The sequence below is a fragment of the Palaemon carinicauda genome, unplaced genomic scaffold (genome assembly GCF_036898095.1).
Source record: "Palaemon carinicauda isolate YSFRI2023 unplaced genomic scaffold, ASM3689809v2 scaffold934, whole genome shotgun sequence".
NCBI classification, from domain to species: Eukaryota; Metazoa; Arthropoda; class Malacostraca; order Decapoda; family Palaemonidae; genus Palaemon; species Palaemon carinicauda.
The window spans coordinates 20,463-25,000 of record NW_027172242.1 but is presented as its reverse complement, the minus strand read 5'-3'; the positions used below and the strand labels follow the sequence as shown (position 1 = coordinate 25,000).

Sequence of the window (4,538 nt, the reverse complement as noted above, 5' to 3'; positions counted from 1 at the left end):
TGGGCTTATAGCATCTTGCTTTTCCAACTGTGTTGTAGCTTAGCTAATAATAATAATAATAATAATAATAATAATAATAATAATAATAATAATAATAATAATTACAATTAAATGTATATTTTATAGGATATGTAGTAAATGAATCTTAAAAAATTGCATTATTAGATATTCTATTCCAATAATTCTCTGTTTGCCTTTAAAACACTATATATTAAAGGTAAATTGCAAATATCAATTGGTGAAATAAAAATCAGCTGACTGTTCAGCAAGAACATATGGTAAAAAAAATGAAAAGGAATGTTTGGATAGAGAGAGAGAGAGAGAGAGAGAGAGAGAGAGAGAGAGAGAGAGGGTGTTCATTTCAAATATTGTTCGAAGAAAAAACAAACCTTTTTCCAATGTCGTTCTTTTCTTGTTGCACCGTTGATATTATTTCTGAATTTATTTGAACGTCTGGCTTATCAGAAGCTGGTCAACATTACCATCTTATATACAAGATAATTATTTTAGTCTAAAGATAAACTGTTGGTTTTATCAGGAAAGCCGAGATCTGTTTGCAGACATGAAATTAGTCCACGTTTCGGCAATCATTTTTCTCGTTTTTCTAAAAGCACTGATTTGGTATTCGTCCTCTTCTCCGTTTGTGATTTCAAGGAAATAAGAGTCATGGGTACAAGTGCTTTAATTGCCTGAATAAGGAGTAAATCTCACACCACAAGCACATGAGTCTGGGATGCAAACTCCAGGTATTTTTGGGAATGATAATATATTTATTGTGTTACTTTGAAATCGTTAGAGAAGTGACTTCAATTCGTCTAAAGTAATGATCACCATTTGACTCTAACTGATTTTCGCTGACTTCAGCAATTATTATATAAAACCGAATAAAAAGTCTATATATTTTGCAGTTATAGGCATTTCTGAGAGTAAGTTCCTTTTTCCAATTGGGAGGAGGCAATTTTGTTTATGGTCTTTCTATGCCAGTCTATACCCGCAAATTTTCTTAGCGCGTCAATCCATCGACTTCTCTTCCTCCCCCTGGTTCTTTTGCAATCTCTAGGGACCCAATTTGTTATTGTTCTTAATGTCCATATATTATCTGTCATTCTCATTCTATATCCTGCCAACGTACATTTCTTTTTCTTGTGAGAATGTTCTCGAATATAGTTTGCTCTCGTATCCGTGTTGCATATTGTTCCTTGTGTATGCGTGTGTCTATATATATATATATATATATATATATTTATGTGTGTGTCTATTATGCTCTGTAATAAAACTTTTCCTTAAAAAAAGAATGATCAGAAGTTTTCAATTAGAATTACATTTGCATTTGTGTTTCAAAGTAATCATACCGAAGATCTTCCTTCAGGAGATCAAAGGTCCAAACAGACCATTTCTATTATTATTATTATTATTATTATTATTATTATTATTATTATTATTATTATTATTATAAACAGTTTAGTTCCTTAAGAATGCAGTGACTGATCGTATATTTAATGAAGAAGTTACCAGTCAAACAAGTTTTAGAAAAAAAAATTCGCCTTACAGGGAAGCTCGACTCCACCTTGGTTCCCAGCACCCCCCCCCCCCCTCTCTCTTGGCCTACACCCCTGGGGACCAAAGAAGAGGAAACCTTCCTAGTCTTCGATTATCCCTTCTTTGGTCCTTTTCAGTTTTCAATTATCTAAAGATGATACATCTCATTTTGAAATTGATAATTTTGATTAGAGTGACCTTTGGGACTGCACTCCGTTCACAATCATGCCAAACCGAAACCTTAAATCATCTCACGCTAAATTGCTCGTAAATACGAAGCAATTGTCTGCTAGAAGTCCCAAGGTGTTACTGGAGTCCGCCAGGCTGCCCACACCTCCCCCACCTCTCCTTTTTTTTTTTGCATTGCCTCTTCTTCTTAATATTATTTACACATAAGCAATTCCTATCAACATTAGAGCTACGTTCTCCTCTCCCTTATTCGCCCATACGTCGTGTGGTAGGCCTAATCAGATCTTGGGCCTAATTTGTTAATGGTAACATGTGCTCCATCTACAGGGATTAGTCAACCATACTCTTTATCTTATTTAGTTTTGCCTTTTTTAGTTTTCTTTTTAAGTTTATTTCATTGTATATTCTGTTTCTTCTTCTTTAAAGACAATATCTATGTCTTTGTCTTGTTTAGTCTCTTAATAAAATCGTGAAACTTCTCTCTCTCTCTCTCTCTCTCTCTCTCTCTCTCTCTCTCTCTCTCTCGATGCTTAGGGTATCTTACAGGATTTTGAACCTTGGAATACCAAGGTCACTGTTACGATCTTAAAATCATCACAGGTTCTTTTAATAACGAAGATAAATGTTTCCAACAACACCGATTGAAATATGGGAAATGAATATAAAAAGAAACTCACGAAAAAATACAACCCGTTTATTAACAAACTTATATAAAGAAAATCAATGTTACTAATTCGTTTACTTTAACTGACAAATCAAATCAACCAAAACATCAACAGAAAAGGGGAACAGTCAGTAAGGTAGAAATACTTAGGGAATAGTTTCTTGCAGCTGCTGAGACGATATTGGTATGGAGGCTTCATGCTTGAGAGCGTTGCAGATGGGCAGCTTGAGTTCAGATGAAAGTGGCACGATGACCGGATTCGAAGACGTCACAGAAAGGATGGCATCAAGGTGGGACATCAGAGATCTTCTATCAAGAATTCGATGATACTGTTAAACTAAGGCAAGCGGAAAGGCAGTGTTGGCTACTTCTCATCACAAGCAGGGAGGGCTGGCTGCTTTAATTTGTCTCTTCTTCTCGGCCATAACAGATTTTGGAGATAGGCGTTTGTCGCCTGAAGGGAAGGTTAGAATCTGGCTCTACCAGACTTCTGGTCTTCTCTGCTTCTTATCTCGTTAGGACTTTGATCTCATCTGCTTCGGACATAGTTCCTCTCTTGTCTTATGTCCTGTCCTATCTCACTTGGACAATTCAACTAGCAATAATCGCACCTCAGTTTCATTGGTTACGATATTGCCACTGCACAAAGCTTGGACAATCTCTTCTTGAAGTTTAAATGCACATGTATGGGCAGAGTTAATTATAGTGGGCAGTGGTCATTTCCATAGAAGGTATTTTTTTAACAATTCTGTGTCTCTATTAGCTTCCTTAAAAACACCTACTTTGATCACGCCATGGAAGCTTCTAGAAGAAATTTCCGGTGCAATCTGGACCACGTGTTAAGTCATAACAAAAGGGCAGCACGTGTCCTTCCATGATGACCTATTTCATAAACGAGGATTTCCCTTAGGCTCGGTTTCTCAAAATATGCTGACTCCACTAAGTAAGAGGATGACATCTTGGTCAAAACTGGAAAGTCCCCTTATCGTGGCAGGCGCTCTCGTCGAAGCTCGTTTTACTTTCAAAATGCTGACGACAGTAAAGTGATGACAGGTTTGACCAAACAATACGGTAGTCGGATCTCGCCTCGCTGCTCACACTTTGGGAATAGATATTTTTGTCTCTTATAACATACCTTTTAAAAGTATTGCATCTACCCATGACAGTCACCCTTAAGGCTTTAGTAAGGCTCCAAGTTTCTGAAGCACAAGTTAATACTGGCAGGACCATCTGATTAAATAATTTTTATTTCTAGAGAAAGTGACATTAAGAAAATTTGCATTTCATAATTACCAAAAGCTCTCCATTCCGTGCTTATCCAATTTTATTTTTGGTCTCGTGTCCTGGGGAAACACTTGCTGTCTATCCTAAGTATGTATATTCCTTAACAATCTCTAGATGCTCATCCATAACCCTTATCTGTTGTCTCACTGAATTTTCATTGAACATTATCTCAGTTTTACTAGGATCAATTTTCATTCCTACAGTTCCGCTTTCCCTATCCAAATCCTCCATCATCTTTTGGATTCTAAAGTGTGAAGTACCAATCCAAGATAGAAAGAGTCTAAGTAGGCAGTAGGTTGGCCAGGGCACCAGCCACCCATTGAGATCCTACCACTAGAGAGTTATGGGGTCCTTTGACTGGCCAGACAGTAATACATTGCATCCTTTTCTCTGGTCACGGTTAATTTTCCCTTTGTTGACACACACACACACACACACACACACACACACACACAGCAAATAGTCTGGCCTATTCTTTACAGATTCTCCTCTGTCCTCATACTCCTGACAACACTGAGATTACCAAACAATTCTTCTTCACCCAAGGGGTTAGCCACTTTCCTCTTAGTAAGGGTAGAAGAGACTCTGTAGCTATGGTCAGCAGCTCTTCTTGGAGAAGGATCCTCCAAAATCAAACCATTATTCATATAAGAGGGAAGAAAGAACTGATGGTTTACGTTATAAATATCAAACATTTGATTATTGTTAAGGAAAGACGTTCTCATCTTCTTTTGAGAGAGTTTGACTGAATGACCTAATAATATATCTGAGAGATGAAGGTTCCCCAAAAAGATAGTTTTGATTGGGAAGATAAATGTCGCCATTAAGTTTTCTGTTGGATTCAGAAACAATGAAGGAATTT

The 4,538-nt window shown here is 36.9% G+C and overlaps 1 pseudogene; it reads right to left on the bottom strand.

Moving 5' to 3' along the window:
• Positions 1–2,980: 2,980 nt before the first annotated feature.
• LOC137637710 (U4 spliceosomal RNA) lies at positions 2,981–3,043 on the bottom strand (annotated as a pseudogene).
• Positions 3,044–4,538: the final 1,495 nt, after the last annotated feature.